This window comes from Rattus norvegicus, chromosome 1 (assembly GCF_021556685.1).
Source record: "Rattus norvegicus strain SHRSP/BbbUtx chromosome 1, alternate assembly SHRSP_T2T, whole genome shotgun sequence".
NCBI lineage: Eukaryota > Metazoa > Chordata > Mammalia > Rodentia > Muridae > Rattus > Rattus norvegicus.
Window position 1 is genome coordinate 34,639,181 of NC_141534.1, and position 24,074 is coordinate 34,663,254.

General features: G+C 44.3%; 1 long non-coding RNA gene across 2 annotated transcripts in view; it reads right to left on the reverse strand.

Annotated features, from left to right (window-relative positions):
- Nucleotides 1–15,788, reverse strand: part of LOC134484858 (uncharacterized) — a 229,204-nt gene extending 213,416 nt beyond the window's left edge. For both annotated transcript variants that reach the window (XR_015644968.1, XR_015644966.1), the window contains exons 1-2: nucleotides 15,593–15,788; nucleotides 11,275–11,385 (exon numbers count right to left, since the gene is read on the reverse strand). This is a non-coding gene — a long non-coding RNA (uncharacterized LOC134484858). The remainder of the gene's footprint in view (nucleotides 1–11,274; nucleotides 11,386–15,592) is intronic.
- Between the last annotated feature and the right edge of the window lie 8,286 nt (nucleotides 15,789–24,074).

Genomic DNA, 24,074 nt, shown 5'->3' on the forward strand with positions numbered 1-24,074 from the left:
GCGGCTACTGTTGCTGTGATGAAACACCATGACCAAAGCATGGGAGAAAAAGGTTTATTTGACTTACACTTCCACACTTTATTCCTTCATCAAAGGAAGTCAGGATAGAAACTCAAAGAGAGTCGGAGCCTGAAGATAGGAGCTGATGCAGAGGCCATGGAGGGGTATTGCTTACTGGCCCGCTCATATGGCTTGCTCAACTTGCTTTCCCATAGAACTCAGGACCACCAGCCCAGGAATGGAACCCACCATGGGCTGAGCCCTCTCCCATCAATCACTAATTAAGAAAATACCCCACAGGCATACCCATGACCCAATCTTAGGGAAGAATTTTCTCAATTGAGGCTCCCTCCTCTTGAATGATTTTAACTTGTGTCAACTTGACACAAGACTAGCCAACACAAATGGTGATATTTACACTGTGCCAAGTTATGTTGGAGTTATGAAATTATGATGATTAAATATGAATTTCCCTCATAGTCGCATGACTTGGTTGCCTGATGTCCTTTGAGGCAGTGATAGAACCTTGAGGACTCGGCAATAGTCAGTCAGTAAACTCACAATATGATATCCTTGTTAGTAGCTAGGAAAGGTAGGAGGTGGTCTGAAGGTGAAGGTCACTGAAGTGGGTCTTTGGGGCTGTCTTTTGCCATACTTCCTGTATTCCCTCCATTTCATGTCTTCCATACAACTTCCTCCTCTACTCTGACATTAATTGTCTCACTCAGGAGCAATGGGAGCCAGTGATTACGCACACAAATCTCTGAAAGTGTGATCTAAAAGAAATCCTTTTCCCCTCAAGATGTCTCTGTCAAGTATGTGGTCTCAGCAATGAAATGACTGATACAGTAACCCTCTTTTTATTTTCCCAAAGGACTTCGCAGTTAAAAGCATATCTCAAGGCTTTTGAATGGTGCTGAAACTATTGATTTGGGGCTACTCAGAGATAAATGCATGTTTCATTGAGATGGCCATGAGCTTTTGGAAGCCAGGGAAATAATGTTATAGTTTTGAGTGTAAGCTGTCCCTCACAGGTTCTTGCTGTCCAATGCTTGGTCCCCAGCCTTGTCACTATTTTGGGAGCTGTAGAGGGTAAGGTATAGCTAATAGTAGAAGGCCACTGGGGCATACCTCTGAAGATACAGTCCATATAGCCAATGGTGCCTCTCTCTCTCTCTCTCTCTCTCTCTCTCTCTCTCTCTCTCTCTCTTTCATCTTCTCCCTCACTCTCTCTCCTTTCCCTTCCTCTCTCTACCTCCCTTTTCCCCCAACTGCCATGAGTTAAGCATCTCTGGCCTTCCACACTCTCTGTGCTATGTTGCTTTGCCTTACCAAGAGTTGAGGAACAACAGACCTGGCTGTGATTGACTCCATTCCTCCCTTTGAGCTGTTGCCTGCAGTATTTTGATTGTATCTATTAAGGCTTATAGACTTCGCCCAGACCTTGCCTTTCATCTTCACATGAGGTTCCCCCTGTGTGCATCTATCTCTCTGTCTCCCTTGTAAGTGAAGATGCCTGCCACACTGGGTGTCTGGTCCTAGCCACTTCATTTTAATGGGGTCACCTTTGGGAGCTACCTGTCCCCAAATAAAGTCCTTCCATACCAAGGTTTGGGATCATATGACAAGCCATGAAGCTGGCATTAGTGAGTTAAGTGCAGATCTTGTTGCCATCTAATACTTTCCTATGCCCCTGCCTCCTATCTGAAACTATGAATATTAGTTCCTACGGGGCTGGGTCCTTGTGACAATCAAATAAGGTGAGGCCTAAAAGCCCTTGACAAATGGCATTTAGCACACATTTTCAGTAGCTTCCAGCTGTGATTATTGCTATTAAAATCCCAATCAGGAAAGCAAGGGTCTGAAATGTTTATGACACCTGAGATTTTTATAAGCAGACTGGAGTTCAAATAAGTGGACACAGATAAATAAAATTAAAGCTGGCCAAACAGAAACTGACAACTAGCCAATGAAATTAAAGATGGCCAATCAGAAACAGACAGCTAACCAATGGAATTAAAGCTGGCTAATCAGGACCTGACAACTACCCAATGGAATTAAAGCTAGCCAATCAGAAAGACAGCTAACTTTTGACTAACTAAATGCCCCCATTTTCTTCATCCTCACTCTCATAACATGTTGCATAATTGGCCCCCATACTCCCTCAGTGGGGCCCTGAACTTCTAATGATCTGGTGCTCCTTAACTGATCAATCGCTCTGTAAATTTGAAAGGAAAAACTTTAATGTACCATGAACCTAAGTGTATCTTTTAATGTTGTTCTTTATACCTCAAATCATTTATGATTATTGTATTTCTTAATATAGAATAGTGTATATTCCATCTTCAAATCCTTTAAGATAGAGAATATATGTAACATACAGGACAGCCCACAGTGATACAATGGGAGAATTAGGGGTGACAACTTCTGGAAATTGGCCTTAGGAGGGCTGTCTGACACTCCTTTATGTTCTGCTTGCTGCTACTGTTTATCGGAAGCTCTGGCCAGGACAATGAGGCCCAACTTCTGGGCAGGAAGGTTAGTGTCTCTTCCAAACTCTTCAAATACTCTGCTCATCTCTCTTAATCCAACCCACACTGTCTAGTTCGATTCGGATATAGAGACAGAGTTATAACTCAATTCTGAGTTCGGTTTTATGATTCTCAAGGGCAGGCTGTCTAGCCCCTTGCTCAAAGTGTGTTAAAGGAAGCAGATGCGTAATCTACCTGAGGCTGCATGTCTATGCTCCACCGGACTCATGGAGGAGAGCCTTTTGTGGGACATGCTTCCGAACATAAGCCATATTGTATACAAGAGAACAACACCCAGACAAACAATGCAGGCAGCGAGAGGTTAGGCAGCTGCCTTTTTCAGACAGGTAGAAGAAACAGACTGGCAGGTGCCAAGTACTCAAGGCAGCCAAAGAAAAAGAAAGCGCAGGTGTCAGTGAAGACAGCCTCAGGCAGAGCGCACTGGGAGGAGGCTTCTCTTGTGATTTGGATATGACCTGTCCCCAAATGTTCCAGCATTGAAGCCTTGTTCCTCAGTTGTCAGTGCTACTGAGAGACGGTTGGCTCTCAGGTGCACCAGCTTCCCTGACACACTAACCTTCCGATGAGAACATGGCTGAATGGGCTGGTAAGGCTGGGGACAACTGGAGGAATCGAGTCACTTTAGGCATGCCTCTGCAAGGTAGGTCTTGTCCCTAGTCTGTTGTTTGGTTTGTTTACTCTGCTTTGTGGATACCTTGCAGTGAAGATCATGGCCCCAGTGTGTCCCAGAGGCAGCTGACCATGAACTGCTGTCTCTGAAACTGTTGGCTGAGAGAGCTGTCTTCCTGTTAAACTATTTCTCCAGTTTCTTTCCCAGTGGTAAAGAAAGCAGGAAAAGGCCTTTGTGCTTCGGGAGCCTCAGGGACAGAAGAAGGGGCATCTCCTCCTACTCTGCCTCTGCTTTTGTCTCCATGGCATGAGCTGCTGCTCACCCACCCTCTGCCAACTGGACTGAAACTCCTGAAACTTTGGGCCAAGATCAATCTTTCCTCACTGAAGTTGTTTTGCTTGTGCATGGTGTCATACGGACAAAACCCTAACGAAGCCACAGATCCGGTCTGAGGAAGACATCGGTCTTAAATCTTTATGACCTTGTTTGCCTCCAAAAGGCTCCAACCCCAGACACAGCCCCACTAAGAACCAGCACCTTAGTAGAGAAATTCCAAGAGGTCATAGTTCAGTCCTAATACACTTTCGAATGAAGGGAAGGTAAAAAAAAAAAAAAGAGGAATTCAGTTTATTTTACATACAAGTATGAGAAATTAGTACTTTCCTGGTGATAATAAGTGATCAGATTCTAGTAAAATATTTCTGTTCCAGTCATTTTCTTTGAAATAATGTTAAAATTAGTTACACGGAAATGTTCTTTCTAAAGCTCTAACTAAATTGTGTTTCCTGAATATTTAAAGGAGAACATGAGCTTCCCAGTAGGATGTACCTGCGAAGCTTACGTTCTGAATGGAGAAGGGTATTGAAGGTTTTAGGGCATAATGGTGAAAGTGAAAATGTTGCTGTAAAATTAAAAATAGGGCTTCCTTTTACCCCGCACTAGATCCTGCACTGTGGTGCCCCATGCCATCTGTTTGATATTTTCATCTCAGTCAGCCCAGCGTCTCTCATCCGCTGTGCTCCATCCCATATCACACTGCCAATGGCTACTCTGTGAGCCTAGCAACAATCTCTCTACCAATCTAGTTCCCAAGTTTGCCACCATGCCAGACATGCACATCCCAATTCCATGGCGGCCCAGTGTCCAGCCACCACGCACTCTTGAACTCAATTAAACCGCCACATGAAAAGACACACAACACAATAACCTCTGATCCAATTGATAAGATATAATTGTCCACCTAGACATACAAAGCCCTGTACACATCCATCCTTTAAGAATTCATAACCTGCAAATGTGCAGAGAGGAACCTTAACATCCACCTCCATGTTCTTTCGGCTGCTCCTTCTCCACTCCAGTCTCCTCCTCCCCTCTAAAACTTTTCTCCCACCCATCTTTCCTTCTTGTCCAATGACAGGCCTCATTCTGTCCTGTACCTGCCTTCACCTATATAGTGACATCATCCTACATTAAAACAGTGTGCTTACTGCCTGCTCCTCTCTGAATCAATGCATTGGGCTTCCATGTACCCTGCTTCTCACATTGTCCAGCTGAAGGGCAGAAATCAATCCGCTGAGACCCTGGTTCAAACTTAGCTCAGGCCTGGTGCATAAAATGGTCCTCTTAGAAAATGCAGCACAAATATAGCAAGCACCTGGCAGTGCATGGCTGTTTTCTTGATGAACATTGCTTTGGACAGGGACATCAAGCATCTGCTAGGTGATGTGTCTTGCTATCACTTGGCTCTCCCCTTCCTCCATTGCTGCCTACCTAGACACGCCATGTCTGTGTTGTCCTTATCCATCTCCTCTTTCAGAAAGAAAAGTGGCATTCACTATGTTGATGGCCTACAGTATCTACATCATCCTCCTGGTCTCTGGGCACAGGCACCGTATTGAACCCTAGGCTTGGTTGTTCCTGTGGGGTCTTCTTTGGAGCCCCTCTGCAAAGAGGTCTCAATGTTTCTGCACTGCTTGGTTTGTTGTAACCTCTCTGCTCACAGCCAAGACACCAGAAGGAAATCCTGGTTTTGCAGTGGAAGAAGAGCTCAGGGTATTCTACTTTACAAACACTTGGTTGGCATTCCTGTGTCTCCATCACATTTACACACTTTGATAATTGTGCTTCGTTGCTTCTTACCCTTGCTACCAAAATTTTTATGAGACCTGTCAAATCAAAGCATAACCCTCACAACACAAGTGCCATCCTCACACTAAAGATGGTCAGGAATGAACTCTTATTGAATAAATACATTTGGGTTCTTTTAACTGTTGATGCATTTGATACCGAGTGATCAATTAGTCCTGTCTGAGTGGATCCACAATATGCCATTTGCTCCATGACACTTCTTCTACTTATTATAAAAAACATTTGTTTTTATACAAGACAAGGATATTAGTTCTGTCTATGAAGATTTTGGCATATCCCTTCTCCTCTGCCGTTGAGGACTCTTCCACTCTTTAGCCTTGCTTCCACTGTCTAACTGAAGGGCTCATGTTGGTGTGTCACTTGAGCCAGCCTGTGATGGTCTCTGTATATAGTCTGCCCAGCTGCCCAGCTGAAAGACATCTTGTGGGAAGTTGGAGCTGTCCACTGAGTGTTGCTGAGTAACTGGAAGGTGCCCTTCACTCACATCATCTGCAGGGTTGGTTTCACCCCTCTCCCTTCCTCAAACATTGGTTGGCTCATTCTCTCACTTTTGTTAATTCAACCGTGTCCTACATGAATAGTAGTGATGAAGTGTCAGTCCTACATATGAGACAATGTCATTCATAACCACTGTGAGCAACTGATTTTTCTCCTCTGGGGGAGACCAAATCCCTAAAGGAATGCAGCCTGGGCCATCCCCTGTGAAACTCCAGGCTTGCCTGTAGGCCTGGGCCAGATGCTGCACAGAGTTATTCAATGAGATATAGAGAAATAATATAAGAAGACAAAGGCTACGGGGATGCCAGGGCTCCTGCCCGCCTTCTAATATCAGAAGGAAGAAAAGGACTTTCTATTATTATCAGCATCTCTCAGGCAGCAGAATTAGAGTCCTGGCTTCCTCTAGAACAGAACGACATGTTAGCAGCAGGCTTCAAAATGATGAAAATGGATGTGGCCTCTGGACAGTCTACAGGTCCCGGTGGTGACCGCAGTGGTGGAAATGAGCCATTCAATCTACTGCGGGTCATCCATCAATGTCAGGCAACTGAAGTCAGACAAAACAAAAGGCACATATCTTCCACACAAGGGAAGGTGACTCATCTTCCACAGACCCCAGGGAGGCAGACACACACCACCTGTGCACCCTGAGACCTGGAAGGGGCGGGGACCCAGAGATACATGAGCTTCCCTTGGGTTGAACTGCTATGTTGCCCTTACATTGTATTCTCCTGCTTTCCAGTGTCTGAGAATAAGGTCCTTCATCAAAACCTCTGTTCTCCTCGAGTCAGTGACTCAGCCATCAAGCCCATTAGCCTATCCCCAGTTCACTCTGAATCCTGTTTTATATTTAGTGAATAGGAAAAAAGAACTTATGTTTCTTAGAATTATGTTCAAGATATCATAACTAAAATACACATGACTGGGAACATAGATGGAAGAAGAGAATGGTAAGAGACAGAGGGAGGTAGACAGGGAAGCTGCACCCATGAAACCTTGGCAATGTGGTAGCCTAAACCAAGACCTGCACAGTCTTAACCTAAGTTGACCTGTCAGCATGGGTAGAGGAAATGTTGAAGGTACCTACCCCTAAACTAAAAGCTACTGGTAATCAATGGCTGTGTATAGAGGAAAAAAATCTGTCTTCTCTATTGATTAGTCTGATCAAGATATCCAGTTTCTCAGCCACAAATATATAAACATAGGGACACCACTAAATGGTGTGTGTGTTTGTGTGTGTGTGTGTGTGTGTGTGTGTGTGTGTGATAAGTTTGAAATGGAATGAGGAAGACAGAGGATATAGAAGAGGGAAAAACAGGGTGTATGAATGTTGTAAAAATTATACTCATGTAAGAAATTCTCAAAAAGTGAAAAATAAACTCATTTATTCATGAATTTTATACTTTGTATATGTATGTCTTCTTTAATATGGCTGTCTTCTTTTTGTCATTACCTTTTCTATGAATTCTAAGTATCATTTTAGGTTATTTAATTTATTTACACACTTTGTTTTGCTTTCTCTTTCTGAGATCTAATTGTCTTCCTTACCAAGATGTCTCCTCTCCTTCCACATGGTGTCCTTGGAGGCAGACAGAGGCATGAAACACTGATAAGCTCTATGCACACTGAAGCCAGACACAATGATGCTGAGATCATCACAACATTCATTAGACAGATGAGGAAATCAAGGCAGAGAGGGGTTACACCACTCCCCAAAGAAAGGCTGGAGAGCTATCTCTGTCATGTGAAGTACTACAGACCCTTGCGTTCATGGTGGTCCTAACTCTGAAAGTCCACACAGTCTGGCTCTGAATTCAATCTGAGAGGGCGTAGAGTTTTCTGTAATGCTGAGTTAGTTGCCCAGAGAAGCCATTATAAATCATAACGAAAGCACTGACTCATAGAAATAGATTTTCTAGAAGTTCTAGAAGCTGAGATTCTAGAACCAATGTGTCCACAGGGCCTCAATCCCAGGCTTTCAATAAGAGCCAATGGTGTGCATGCCCCGAGTTTCTAATCAATAGGCAGTAATTGTGCACTTAGGGCTGTATCCACATGGTTCCATCAATAGCACTCCAGTTCCAACTCATTTTCACATGGCTTCTTCTCTTTCTGTCTGTATGAGACAAGAGTCACTGAGTCTCCAGCCTGCCATGAACCCAGTATGCTGACACCTCCAGGCCATTACTTAATCTTTATCCCACAAAACCTTTATCCCAAATATAGTCATTACTGGGAAGCTCCCGGCAGGTGTGAATGTTGAGGGGATCTCTTCAGTCATTTACAGATGCTTACAGCTGGACTGAGTGAGTTTATGTTCACTGTTTGTACTGTTCTGCACACAGCAGAGTAGTTGCACGTACGACTTCACAGCAGTTGTGACATAATACACAAGATCTGTGCAAGCCCAAGTCATCCTTAGCATGGAGTCAGGGAGTGGAGCATGAAGTTCCACCGCTACCTGAGGAGCTGTTGGTGATGGTTAGCTACTGAGAAAGGAAGAGACAGTTTTCAGTAGGAGTTACGTTCACTACAGTTCAGTGGAAAACCACACATCTACTAATGGGTGGGTAGCAAAATTGGTCATAATGAGTTAAAAAAAAATCCAAGAGAATGCAATTTTGAGTAGAACCAGAAGCAAATGTGGACTTGGGAAGAGTTGAAGGAAGGAGAGAGTTGAATGTGATCAAACATGTGTGAAACTCTGAAAGAAGGCATACATTTTTAAATATGAAAATAAAAACAATGCCTTTTCAAAATCCAGGCCCAGAGATGAATACTTATGGCCCTAGAACTTGGGAGGTAGAGATAAGGGGATCTGGGGCAGGCTGGTGTGCCAGACTAATGAAATTGGTGAGTTCTTGGTTCAGTTGATGGGAATTGGCCCATCAGGACTTAGAGCAGGGAAAGGGGGCAGAGATGGCAGCCAAGTGCTGGTGGAGCAAGCCAGGTGGCTTGAGTCAGAAGCTCAATCCACATAGGAGGATAAGATGAGAACTGACCTGCAAAGCCATCCTCTGAGCTCCATATGTGTACCATGGTACACGTGTGATCTACCATATCATACATTCACAAGACAATGTTCAGTAATTTTTTTTAAGAAAGAAGAAAACAGGTAAGAATGAAAACTGTGCGGTTATCTAGAAATCATCCTACCCTAACCCTTCCATCTGTCCATTCATCTATCAGGCATCTAGGCCATCTTCTTATTGTTTTCACTGTATGAGTGCATATGTGAGTAAGGGCAGCAGCCTCTTCTGTTGAGACAAGGTCTCTGACTGACCAGGACCTCACTCAATTGGCTAGGCCTGGTAGTTAGTGAGCCCCAGGAACCTAGCTGCCATTTTAGGGGTCGGTGTTGGAATTATAAGAACATGCACCACAACCAGCCCCTCCCCATGGGATCTAGGAACTGAACTCCTCACGCTCTTATGTTTGCAAAGCAAGCACTTTGCTAAGCTACCTCCTCCGTACTATTCCTTATCTTTCTGTGCAAGAAATGGGTGCAGTAACTTATAGGCATACGAGGTACACTCTGTGAGAACAGGCTTCGGTCTGCAGTAGTGCCTGGCACACTGATTGCTCAGCAAACATGATACATGACTGGGTACGGCACCTCAAACTTGCATGTGTTCTAGACTCTTCTTTTGTGCCCACTCTCTACAAGCCCTAACAGAAAGTTTAATGATTAGTAAAACTCAAATGAAGAGACACACTGCCTACGGATAAAAAATGGTTCTTATCTATCAGCATTAATAGCCTCTGTTACAGCTTTTGAAAATAGTAGACATAATATAAAAAGTTTGGAGTGTTGATTTGGTTGAGGAAGTGCAGAGAAAGAGATAAGCACATCTAAGACACTGGTCACTCATAACGACTCCTGTTAGAGCTGGCTGACTGCAGATGGCATATTTAATTGCGTGAGAACTAGACTAAAGAAAAGTAAATAGCCCCAGACTGTTTGTTTTCCTTTTCATATGCAGTTGAGAACAGGGTTCTAATACACAATAAGCAATAAAAATTCATGAATCAGAATGGAACCAAATAATACCGTAAAGTACTACTAACCTGCTAACCCATGGGATGCCCAGAAGATCTCTGAGTGCCACAGGGCCTGAGCCGCTGGCCTTACCTAAGATGGTTTCTACTCTTCACTAACAGCTTCTACTCTGTGGATTTGGTGTTATAGTGGCTTCCTCTTACAGAACTCTGTCAGCCTGTGATCAGATGCAGTGACCAGACCTGAGTTCACTCTTTTCTGTCATTTCTCACCTTTTTACCCCAAATTAGACTTAAATAATTTTATTTTTGGAAAAGTTAATTTTCAACTGTGATAACACCATACACACTCTGCCTCAGGTAGAGTATAAGCCCCCCCACTTTGCCTTTCACATGAGCCCTCCATGTCTCTGCTATGCCCACTCACTTAGGAAGGCAGTGTCTCCTTAGGGCCTCTCTGATGGTTCTACTGTCAACTTACCACATATTAGAATCCTCTAAGTAGACAGCCTCAAAGGAAGAATCGTCCTGACTTTTCCTAACTAACACGAGAAAGCCTACCCAGAGTGTGGGTGCTGCTACCAGACAGTGCAGCCTAGATGTAAGAGGGCCCTGTAGAAGGAAGATCTCCTGCTGCTGCTGCTGCTGCTGCTGCTGCTGCTGCTGCTGCTGCTGCTGCTGCTACTACTACTGCTACTACTACTGCTTGCCTGACCTTCCCTCTTGCTATGAGGTTGTCTACCAGTTATTGCTGTGGTTTCCTTCTCTCCCTTCCTTCTGTCATTTCCAGGCTTCCATCCTTGAGTAAGAACCAGCAAATCTCTGGGAACCTTCCAGGTTTTCAGCTTGAAATTAAGATTGCTCAGCCCTCAGCCTGGTGGACTGAGCAGCGACCAGGTTCTCAACTTTTCAGGTGTGAGATGACCTGGTACTATTTTTACATAAGCTTAAGTAACGAAATTATTTTAACATATACATGTTCGTTTCACCTGCTCTCTTTCTCTGAGAATATTTACCAAGACAGTTTCCTTCCTTTCCTATAATTCTGAGGAACCCAATGAAGCCACCCATAAGGAGGGTCCTACTATACTACAGGAGCAGGACATGGACTGCTTGATCCATGAGGGGCCCACAGTGAAACGACTCTCCTCTCCCTGCCTATGGCTCCTTGGCATCTCCCCATAGCTGCCTGGTGCCCAAGTGTGTCAAGTCTCCACACTGGGCCTATGCATCTCCCATTTCTCTTACAGAAGATATCATTTATGTGAGTCAAATGTCTCAACTCCCTCATTCTGTTTTAAATTTGTCTCCAGATCCCAGAGCACAGCCTTATGTGTGTGAATAAATAACAATAAACACCTCTAAATAGGTCTTAAATGAACAAAATGAACCAGTGTGCAGTTGGCATGGGCACAGAAAGGGATGGGAACTATCAGGAGGAAGTAAACCCAGAAGCATTTGGCTTACTTTAGACTAGCAGATCGCAGCAACGGGATTGGTTTTCATCATGAGGTGAAGAGAAGGCACTCTTGGCAGAGGCGACTTTTTGATGAGTGTGGGAAAAGAGCACCAGGGATCCTAGAGAAAGGAATTACAGAGAAATGCAATAAAAGCAGGTAGACACAGAGAGATGTTTCTAGCCTCATTGGGGATACTAGGTAGGAGGAGTTGGACCCAGAGTGGGTATTTAGAAGCCATCACTAGCTACTGGATTGGAGGATGCACAGAAAGGTAAGGTCAAGGCTCATCCTAAGGTGTGGAATCCAAGCTTCCAGCTAACCAGGGGGTGGTTGTCTGCTGAGTAGGGAGAATAAGGGAAGAGTGGGTTTGAGTGACAGGTTTCTGAACATTCTAAAGTCAGTCAGGAACACAGACAGACAGAGAAATCAGGCTGGCCTTATGATCTCAGGAAGAAGGTCAGTCTGGGGCCTGACCCACTGGTGTATCCTGGTACGTCAAAGCAAAGATCAGTGTGCCTAGGAATGAGAACAGAAGGCAGAGGCAGGCCAGGAGTGAACAAACTGAGGAGAGAAGGGAGAGTAGGGTAAGACTAGTGTCCTCAGGAGATGGGGTTCTTCTGTAAAGGGAAGGCAACAAAGGCAGAGTAAAGAGGAGACTTGGAAGACTTGGGCGTTCTTGCTTTTCACCCCTTGTTTTAAGATGGGCTGAAGGGAGAAGGCACAGATAGTCATCTGGGACTGAGTAGGAAGACGGAGATATTGGGGCAGAAGACTGAAAGGATAATTGCAAGAGCAAACTTCAGTAGTTACAACTTAGTCCAAGTGACATTACAGCAAAGATTAAATAGGTACTTAAGTCCACGGCTGACGGGGAGTACTGAGACAGAAAGATCTGTTACAGGGACTAATGGACGGAGAAGATCGTGCTGGCGACAGAGGAGAGCAATAAACTACTGAAATGATCAAAACGTGCCGCCTATAAGCATCTATAATTTTCCTGGGGAATAACTGAGTGTCTCTCCAGAATGTATTTGTCCTACATAATTGTCTTTAAAGCACAAAGCAAAACAAGCCCTGTGCTTCCCCGGAGAAGCTCCGTACATTTTTATGCCATGAATATGCATCCCCTTGTTTCTGAATGTGTGATTCATGCACCATAAAGTGGCCAGAAGATGAGCACATTTCATAGATTGTGCATCTAGCATCCCTTCTCTTTATGGTGTGCGGGAGGTTTTATATCCCCGTAAGGCGGACAGTTGGTACAGAATGCTAACAGTGTGTGAACTACATGCTGATCAATTGCTTACCGTCTCTGCACCTTGAGAAGATATTGCTTGTGCCCCGGAAGAGCAATATAATTACAATCTGCCTTAAATAGGTTTCCTTAAATTCTGGTTTCCCCAAGAACTAACAATCTTTTTCTGTTTTCCATCAGGGAAAAGACGTACTCGGAAACCCTGGGCTCAGAAACAGCTCAGCCGCTTGCATTCTCTGTGCCCCTGAATTAGCCAGTTCCTAGCTTAAGGCTTTGGAGTTTTCTCCATAAATAGGTGCAATGACACCTGCCTCTTTAAGCTGCCATTAAGGTGCAGTGAGACAAGGCTTGTGACAACACCTAATGGGGCTCAAAAATGGAGGAGTTACCAAATCAGGAAAGTCGGTTCTTTGAAAGAGCTGCCTAGTCTCAACTGGCAGATGCTCTTTTTGCTGTCCTCATGTGGGAACCTCACTATCGTTTCTCAAGCACAGCGCAGTAGTCATTTTTCTTTTGTGTGTGTCTCACATCTTGATGTGGATCACAGCATTGAAGCTCTGAGAAGCATCATGTCACCTGTCTCCTGACATTTAACATCTCAAAAGCTCCTATCTGAGTGACCTAATATGCTTGCCAATACATTCTCCCAGATCACCTGCAAAGTTAACTCCAGTTTGGGTTATCAGCTGTACCGTGTATTTGACATCAACCTTACATCTTTAGAGACTGGATAAAAGATGTTCTATACCATGAATTTGGGGCAGTGCTGAGTGTTTTATTTTGGTGATATCAACTTCTCTACCCACAAGGAATTGTAAGCACATAAAATATATCAGTGGCCAATGGAAGCAGTGATGGTTCATAGCAAGTCTGTCTCTGACTGACAACCAGGACAGTGTGGGGGTATAGCAGAGGACAGTCAAGAAGGTGGGACACGGAGTACCAACCCCAGGGTCTCCACCAGCTCACTATTATCTATCCTGTGAGTTAGATGGTGGATCAAAAGTTGGGTCCTCAGAGGGGAATTTTGGTAACAAAAGTCCACTTCCACAGAAGTGTACATATGGGAAACTAGACAGGCAAGCTCAGTCATCAGACACACAGAAATGCATTCCTGAGTGGTAACATGTGGTGGGTGTATGGGTTTGAAGATACAGGGTGAGAATCCTATCCCTGCAGATAGCTATAAGAGAGCCTAGCCTGACAGAGTTTCTAGGGAGGAAAATAGGAAAATGAATACAGCAGGCTCGATGCCCATGGTGGAACCCTTTCAAGACCCTATTTCCAAGACCTATGTGGAAAACTGAAAGGAGTTGTGTACACACTGCTCTTCCTTATGAATTTATGACTGAAATTAATTTCTATGTACGAGAGAAGGGGAGATGCAAAAGTCAACCACAGAGAAGGCAGGAAGGAGGATGCAAGAGAATATAGGTCAATGTTTTTCAACCCTCCCAATGCCACAATCCCTTAATACAGGTCCCCAAGTTACATATTTTCCATGCCCCTGTGTGTGTGTGTGTGTGTGTGTGTGTGTGTTAATCATTTGCTGGAAAGAGCCAACAGGTTGAAAGAACTCTTAAGCAAAACAAACATCTACCATAACATTGAAAGCAACTTGTGAGAATTGGTGGAATTTATCTGTTTGCAGTCTTGAGTGCTATTCTGAGTCCATTGGGATCAGTAAAGTAACTTCTTCACTGGTAAGACTGTCAACAATTTCTATAAAAAGTGGTCCCTCATTCCTTTCCCATATTGTGTTTTTTGTGTAAATATAGAACAAAGTACTTTGTTAGGGACAGACAGATCATATACATGTGCAAGCGCACACACACGCCTGCGCGCACACACACACAGAGCAGACAAACGACAGTAAACAGGCTACCACTTAAGACAGACAAAAGGCATGGTGGAGAAGTAGAGGAGGTAGAGAATTCAAATCTGGGCTTGCTTCTGGTGAACAACTCTAAGAGGAACTCTCCTCTTTGTCCATCTGTCCATTTATCTATCTAGTCTATCTGTTGGTCTGTCTGTCTTCATTCCTTAATGTAGTTTTAGTGTCCCTCTGAAGTTACTTTAATACACTGTTGACTCAGTTGATAATTTCAATCTCAATTTCCAAAAAGAAAAGTTGAATCCAGAAAAACAGAAATGCTTAATATAATCACATGGGCAAGGAGTGGGGAACCTGGAGCAGGAATCTGGATACGCTCTCACAGAGACCCAGACAAATCTCTGCCTCCATGGCACCTATGAAACGCTATAAATGTGCATGACTTGATTTCTTATTGCTGGCTGAGATCAGAAAAGAATACCTAAACAATATGGATTCTGTGATGGCTATGTCAACTTGACTACATCCGAAATTAACTGAAATCCAAAAGTGGAGGACACACCTGTGAGGTATTTTTGCCTAACTTGAAATAGGTAGATCCACTTCTAATCAGCATCTTTGCTGTAGGAGACACACCTTTAATCTAAGCCACACCCAGTACTGGAAGCCTATGTAAGGACACAGAAGGACAGCCTCTCTCTTTGCCTGCTTGCTCTTATCGTGTTAGCAAACCCATGCAGTGGCATTAGGGCCTCCTTCTTTGGATTTCCTGTAGGTCAACTGAACACCAGCTGAGACCTCCAGCCTTGTGGACTAAGCACCTTCTGTATTCTTGGACTTTCCATTCATAGCCAGTCATTGGTGGATCAGCTGGACTACAGCTTTTAAGTCATTCTCATAAATGTCCTTTCTATATAAAGAGACATTCATTCTGTAAGTTCTGGTACTCCAGAGAACCCTGAGTACTAAAGATGCACAAAGAAAAACAAAAACTCAGATAGAGTGGGGGCCGGAAGTATCAGGTAAGAGAGGACAAGCTGCTCAGAGAGGGCGGGTGGAAGCAGAGCCCAAACCTCTGCACAGCACAGCCTCACTGGCTGTGAAGAAGAGAGGTGGCAGGGTCTGGGCCACTGTGGCCTACAGGTCTGCACATGCAAAGTGCCTCCCTGTTCTACTGTCTGGCCTCCGCAGCTACGGAGCACGCTGGTTCTTACCAGCACCCTTGCATTTTCCTACCTATTTTTCAGAAGAACTTTTCCTTCTTGATGTTTCTGCTTCTTCGGCTGGAATTGATGTTGTTAGAAGTGGGGAAAAATAGAAAAAAATTTCAAGCTGTTCTGTTCCGTTGTTTAAAAACTGGAGAACTTCTTTATGAACGTAGTTTGAGCTGGCCTGCTCCTTCCCTGTCCTCACTGATATCCTGGCAGACACAGGGCATACTTCAAGGCAGGACCTGCTGACAGGCTTATCACTCCAAACCAGGGGCATCCAGGGCCTGCTCAGAATAGTCTGTCAGCTGCCTGGTCTCCATCTGCAGAGCAGCGTCACAAACCAGTAAGGTCAGGCACACACCTTCGAGAGAAACATCCCGACTGCAGGTTTCAATTGCTTCTTCTTAACCACACAGTTTCTGCTGTTCTTCCCATTTGTTCAAACCCAAGAAGTAAAATAACCTTTATCTGCCAACTCCGTGTGGAGAGGTACCGCTTCCTCGAAGAAAATTGATTCACGCAACTTCCCATCCTGGGTCCCAGGGGAGCAAAGCAGGGAGACTCAGCCTGGCACAAACATTTAGTTCTGCACAGAACATGAATTGCTTTTGTGGGGGGGGAAGTGTTTTAAAACTCACATTTGTATAAATGCCATTATAGGCTCAGCAGGCTTTCTATGCAGGATAAATAAACTCACAGCAGTCACATTAACATGTCTGCATACAGAAACTACATGTGTGGAAGGCTTTCTTCTCTCCCAGAGGATCCATTAGTGAGGAGTAAACACAAATTACACCAGAGTCTGCTCAGGAGTATACACTTAGGCCAATTTTTCATAATAGCAAGGTGTGTCTGCCCCAAGAACACTGCAAACCTCACTCACCAGGAGCAGGCCGGTGTTTGAAACCACACAGGGAGAGGCCTGGACAAAGACCGGCCCACAGCTCATGTTTGTGAAGCATGTGGCCTGCTCAAGGAAGAAGTTTTGATTTGCTTGTGTAACGTGCTACATACTTCCGTTAAGAAAAAAAAAAAAATCCTGAAGCAAACTTGGGAGACAGCACAGTTGGGAACCCAAGTTCAATACTCAGCACTCACATTTAAAAAACACAAAACCTAAACTCCATGTTTAGTATTGGGGATTCCAGCTCTGGGAAGGCAGAGACAGGGTGAGCCCTGGGGTTCTCACTCCAGCCAGCCCAGCAGAACCACAAGCATCAGATCCAGCGAGTGAGCTGCCCTCAAAACAAAACAGGAAGTAGAAAGCGATTGAAGAAGACATCCAATATCAACCTCTGGCCTATGCACACACTTGCACACACATGTGCACACAAAAGTGCACAAACACCAAGAGACATCGAACCTCCAACACACTGAGTTTGAATCATCAGATGTCTTTTATTTGACACTTCATGCCTCTGAGGACATCCCGACTGACAACAGAGAGGAGTTCTGTTGGGCACAGCAGAGATGATGTCTATAGGGTGCTTGAGCAGGAGTGAGAAAAGGTCCAATTGGGTTACCAGTTTCCTCTCTCATTCACCTTGTTATCCTTAAAGCAAAGGGCCCTTTTTAAACACCTTTTCAGTTGGCTGTGGTGACTGTTATTTTTGGAGGATATTGGCCTTGGCGGGTAAATTTCCCATGTTTTGATGTTTCAGTTTGATGGTATCATTTAACATCAGCGAAACTGGGTTGGTTCAGTTTGCTGGGTGCTAGTAAAGAACACAAATGGAAAAAAGTTTAGGCATTCCCAAATTGTTTTGGACATTCATTATTCAGAAACCAGTAGAGTGTCCTGGTGTTGGCCGTTGATCTCCTTCAGTGTCTTCTGGAGGACTTAAGTTTCTGAAGTCCCACTGGATAAGCCAGGAGACATAGTGGTTTAAAAGCAACAGGCATTTATCTATGAACTCAAGAGCCTAGGAAAGCATGCTTCAAAAAAAAATCCCCTATATCTGTTGCTTTATTATCTCCATGGAGACACCTGGATCTCTCCCTTCCAAGGTCACTCATACTGTAGAAAGACTAACCTGAGCCAAATATTTTCTAGTTATTTTATTGTTGTTATGTGTTTGTCAGTGCTGGTGTACTGTCACAACATTCACGGGAGGTCAGAGAACAGAGGACAGTGTTTTCCTCTCATCCCACTAAGGGTTCTGGGGACCCAACTCAGATCAACAAAAATACACATTAAGCACATTTGTTTACTGAGTATTGTTACCAACTCTGGGCCAGGTATTTAATTGACTTCTCTTGGGAGTGACCACAAGTCTTTACTGTTGCCATGGAGACATTCTAACCTCTCTGTGCCATGTCTTATGACCAGTTGTAGCCTTTAGAGGTTTCTATGCCAGTAGGAATATGGAGCTATTGGGGGATTCAGGAAATTCCAGTGCCCAGTACCCAGTGTCCAAAGTGGGGCTCCTTATAGTGGGAAGAGGAAGTGCTGAGACAAGGATATACCTTTCCCTCCTGTCCCCAACCCTCTCTCTGGTATGCGTAATACTAAATCAGAATTATAGTTTTCACCAGGGAGTACACAGCTTCTCCTTTAGAACTTCTCCAAATAATGCAAAACAAGACAGCTCATCGCTGTACAAAACAGGGAAGTCTTAAGGAGTCAGGTACACTTCTGACAGAAACTGCCCAGACATGGTCCTTCAAGGCCACTGTGAGCAACAGTGTGTGATCTCACTGAAGTGGGGAGTTCTGAGGCCGTAATACTCTGAACTGACTAAAGACTGGCTTAGTAAGCATAGTTCATTTCCTATCCTTCCTCTTACTGCTAAGTCTGTGCACAGCACCCTTTTCCCTCCCTGCTTTACAAGCGTACACAAACTATCAACATGGTTTTGCTGGAAGATTGGGATAGCACTCGTTAAACTATCTGAAATAGCCTTTGCTAAATATCAAACACCACCTTCCATCATCCCTTCTTCCCCCTCTGTGAAATAGGATCCCTTTCCTACCCTCTAAGTCTGCATGGAGACACTCTGCCCACTATACACAGTGGCAAACCCCTTGCTGGCTAAGGTGCTCTGGCTTCAGTAAATCATATCCATAATGCCTTCTGAAATTCCACACAATTGTTTACACATTCGCCCTTCCTAACACATGCAAAGTCCTGGGCACCCTAGTTGCCAGGATTATAAAAGCATATTGTTTAGAGAAGCCTTGTGTATACAGCATAAAACACTTCTCACAGAGTGGGAACACTCTTTTGTCTCTAAATTCCCAAACATTAGAGGTATAGTTTAGTTGTAGAGTCTTCTCTGGCTCATGCAATCTTCTGGGTTTGATCCCAAGAACCATACACATAAGAAGAAAAGAAAAGATGAGGACAGGACAGGACAGGACAGGACAGGAGAGGGGGGAAGAAAAGGGAGATGAGGGAAGGGGAGGGGAAGGAAGGGGAGGAAAGGGAAGGGAAGGGGAGAGAAAGGAACAAGGGAAGGGAAGGGGAGAGAAAGGAACAAGGGAAGGGAAGGGAAGGGAAGGGAAGGGAAGGGAAGGGAAGGGAAGGGAAGGGAAGGGAAGGGAAGGGAAGGCAAGGGAAGGGAAGGGAAGGGAAGGGAAGGGAAGGGAAGGGAAGGGAAGGGAAGGCAAGGCAAGGGAAGGGAAGGGAAGGGAAGGGAAGGGAAGGCAAGGGAAGGGAAGGGAAGGGAAGGCAAGGGAAGGCAAGGGAAGGCAAGGGAAGGCAAGGGAAGGCAAGGGAAGGCAAGGGAAGGCAAGGGAAGGGAAGGCAAGGCAAGGCAAGGCAAGGCAGGGCAGGGCAGGGCAGGGCAAGGCAAAGCAATTCCCAAACAAACAGCCCAGCACCAGCTCAGACTGTCATCTGAAGGTTTCAGCATCTCAGAAGCTAAGAAAGTTTTAAACAATTGGTAGAAAATGCAGAATGCACAGGAAATGTATATGTAAATAAGTGTACCGCAGTGAATAGAATTGTTTTCCCCAACTTATGAAAACATGTACCTTATATATTCCCCCAAAGAAGTTTATAACTAAAATCAAATATTGTATTCAGTCAAGGCCAGACAGATTGCTCCTAAGTCTCCCCCAAAAGCTTGCTAGTAGCTAAGAATAAAAGGAAGAACCAAACTCAATCTGAATATTTTAATCTGCTCTCATTAAAATGTTAACCAGCTCCTAGGTTTGGTGTGGAGAGGCCTGTGGGAGACGGGCAGCTGCACACATTACAGGGCAGTGAAGCTGCACACATGCCCACCCAACACTGAAGCCGTTTGCAATGTTACTCAGTGGGCAGAGGAGAACCCTTACCATGTGTCTCCCTGAGTACAGTGCACAAGAGACTTGTAAGTCTCAGTGGGGAGATAAAAGACAGAATGACAGAAATGAGAAAGTGAGAGAATTTAGCAGAGTCTGGGATGCATCTTCAAAGAGGCAACTAACAGTAATGGTGATGCACACAGTGGTGCTGAGACAGACGCTTGCTGGGAGAAAGGAACGGAGCCACTGATCCAGGCTGACACATGGAAGCCCATTGCCTCTAACGGAGCCTCATAAAGAAAACCTCCTTGCTCTCTACAAACTCTGTTGTAGGACATTTGTAGACCATGGACCATGACAAGCCAGGAGTATTCATATTCTCTCCCTCTGGCTCCTTGGTATCATGTCTACGATGGGGTAGAAAGGATCTGTCTGGTACCCAGAGACAAAGTTTCCAGGGCCTCATCCTCTCCCTTCATCCTCCAAGCAAGTGGGAAAGAAGGAAGGGAAGGGGAGGGAAGGGAAGGGAAGGGAAAGGAAGGGAAGGGAAGGGAAGGGAAGGGGAGGGGAGGGGAGGGAAGGGAAAGGAAGGGAAGGGAAGGGAAGGGGAGGGAAGGGAAGGGGAGGAGGAGATGGTCCTACCAAAAGAAAATCATGACAAAGCTCATCAAGAGAAGAAAATGAAAACTCTAAAAACAAACTATGAAACGAAAATGATTATAATCTCAAACACAATACAAATAATAAGATTATAAGAAATTTTCAAAAATCCCTGAAAATCTATGTAGAAATAAAACTTGCAAGGTGCAAATTGCTATAAGAATCGAGTAGTATATTAATGAAAATAAAGCATAACACAAGCCTGGAAAATATATTTTAAATAATCAATAATGGTTCGCTATCAGTGAGCATTTTCCTGATAATTTATAATTTTGATGGCTAAAGAAAACTAGTATCTGAGTTTATATAGTTTATACATAGACGTAGACATAGACAATATTAGATACTACCATTTATCAAGTTCCAAATTTTCAAACAACAGAAAAGAATAACAGAGGAAATAATATATGAATTACCTTAACGATTTGAAAAAAAATCCCACAGTCACATTTACTGCTAACCATGGTCCTTTATGGGGAGAAAGTAAAGACTAGCAGCTAGAAAGATGGCATCCAAGTTGGGGTACTTATTACTGGGTTTAAACACCATGAACGAAAACATCTTGAGGAAAAAAACTTTATTTCAGCTTATAGTTACAGATCAAAGTCCATCATCAAAGGAAGCTAGGATAGAAACTCAACAGGCCAGGAACCTGGAGGCAGGAAGTGATATAAACAGAGACCATGGTGCTGCTGCTTCCTGGCTTGTTCCTCATGGTTTGCTTAGACTGCGTTATTATACCACAGGAACACCTGCCTAGGGGTAGCACTACCCACAGAGAGCTGGGCCTTTCTACATTAATCATCAACCAAAAAACTCCCCTACATACTCTTCCACAGACCAATCCCACAGAGTTATGTTCTCAATTAAAAGTCCTTCTTCCCAGTTTGTGTCAGGTTGACATAACTAGCCAGCACTAGTTGAAAAGATTTCACAAATCTGTTACTATTTCATCTTGCCATAGCTTCAACATAAAGAAACAAATGTGATTAACAATCAGTGAACCTAAAGAAGCAGTATGTCCAGTGTTCACAAAGGTTTTGGGATGCAGTTACTCTAAATAATTGACTAATTAGAATTCACAGCCACACAAACAAAAATAAAGTACAAAGATACCAATCACAGACAACAGATTTACAGAGCCTTAAACTTACCTCATTTAGCTGTTATGACATTCAACAAATTCTTCATAAAGAAACTCCTGAGTTAACCATGCAAGCACAGGCAATAAGCCCAGTGGAGAGAAGTCAGTATCAGATACAGAAACAACGCCTAGCAGTGGTCGCACATGGAGAAGGGCTAGGCGGTGAGGCTGTTGGCGAATGTAGATGCACTAAAGCCCAGAGTTAGAGAAAGATGGAGAGTTCATGTAATCTACTTCTGGGCACCACTGCTCCCAGCCATGCTGTTATCAGCTTGCCTTCCCCTCATTGCACGCAGCTGTGCTTTCACAGTTCCCATTTCACTGTATTTAAGGTGGAAAAGCAGATGCGCAGACGATAAGGACATTACAAACAACCAGATTACCACACGTCTCTGGCTCAACATTCCAAGCATAAGGACTGGAACGGTGTCTGCTTCAGAGGGTGACGTGGGAGTTAAATGAGGATCCACAGGTCAATTAGACAGATGCCAGATGTGACATTCATGATATGGTACACTGGAATGCAGGAACCTGTCTGTCTCGGTTAGGGCTGCTATCATTGTGATGAAACACCATGACCAAAGCAACGTGGGGAGGAAAGGGTTTACTCAGCACATGCTTCCACATCGCAGCTCATCATCAAAGGAAGTCGGGACAGGAACACAGGAGGGCAGGAACCTGAAAGCAGGAGCTGATGCAGATGCCATGGAAGGATTTTGCTTACTGACTTGCTCTTCTTGACTTGCCCTGCCTGCTTTCTTATAGAACCCAGGCCCACCATCCCAAGGATGGCACCACCCACAGTGGGCTGGGCCCTCCCCATAAATCTCTAATTAAGATAATGTTCTACAAGCTTCCTATAGCTCGATCTATCAGAGATATTTTCTCAGTTGAGGCTTCCCCCTCCTTGATGATTCTAGCGTGTGTCAAGTTGACACAAAACTAGCCAGTACAGTGTTTTTGTGTGAGCTCCAATGGGACCTAGGAACCGCTTATGTATGTAAGTTGTAATTCCCTAGAGTCCTTTGTACTCTAAAAGCTATTCACTGTTCTGAGTCTCCCTATGGATCATAGTTTGGTTTTATAACTATACAGTCTCCTTTAGAACTTAGAGAAACTATTGAACCACCCTTTGTCATAGTCATAAATCACTAACATGACAACAGGGTCATCACGGCAATGGACACAGATGACACTCTTGCTGCTCGCCCATAGCTGCCAACTTTAATGGATCAGACTCATCACCACGGCCTGGCCAGGCAGCGCTTGCTCAGCAAGAAGTCTGTGATCTGAGCTCAGCCAGAAGACATGCTCTCAGCAGGAGACCAGGAAGGTGCTTACATGAGATCTGCTCTATTTGGTTCCTGGGCTTGCTCATCTGAGGACCTACCCCTCTGGTCTGGGTGACTGAACATGAGCCACTTGTACTTTTTTCTTCTTCCCCTCTTCCTTCCCCTTTCCCCTCCTCTTCCCCTCCCCTTCTCCCTCTTCTTCTCCTTCTCCCCCTTCTCCCCCTTTCCCTCATCTCCTCCTCTTTCTCCTTCTTCTCCTCCTCCTCCATCTTCTTCTCCTTCTCCTTCTTCTCAGTAACTCACAAAACCTTAGTCCCCACTTCCTGTAACTTCTTCAACTCCGTCACCCAAATATCCTGAGCAAGGTTCCTCCATCATCTACTGCCCGACTTACAGCTGCTCACCTGCAGCTGCTCACTAAAGCCAGCAAAGGTGCCTTGTGCCAGCAATGGGTGCTTCAGTGCAGGAGTAGGAAATGATTTCCATGGATTTAGTGACCATGGACAAGATTTTGGAATACTTTTTAAATTTTTTTCTTGTAGATCTGAAATTTTAACTTACAAGATGGGGAGCAAGGTGAGGTGCTAGTACTGAATTTGGATGGTTTGGTACTGGATTAAAGAAGAACTCATGCAAGGAACTCTGTCCTGATAAAGGGAAATTTATACACACCCACACACGTGCACACACTCATACACTCATTCACATACTCACACTCACTCACACAGACACAAACCACATACATGCACGCGCGCGCACACACACACTCACACACGCACACACACACACCCTCTGATAACCATCATATGTTACCACACAGTCATTGAGGTACAGACCCTTATTATGGCCAAACAGTGTGCCCAAGGGCAGCAGCTACTGAGAGCTGTCTAGGCTTTTAGAAGGCTGTGTCCAGACTAAGTTCATCCATTTCTTCAAAATCTGCTGCAGCAAATGATTCAGGATTAATGTTGAATATAAAGGCGTTGATAGCTGTAATCCATATTTCATTCCTAGCTATAAAATAATAATTTGAGAAACACAGAAAAAATACACTGTCAACAGTTTAGCATTCACTTTCAATAAATAGGAAGCATTTTACATAGAACTGCAGCCCATTATGGAGATCATAATTTGTGTTTGGTGCCAGGAAAATGTATTCTCAACTTCCTTGCACCTTGTGC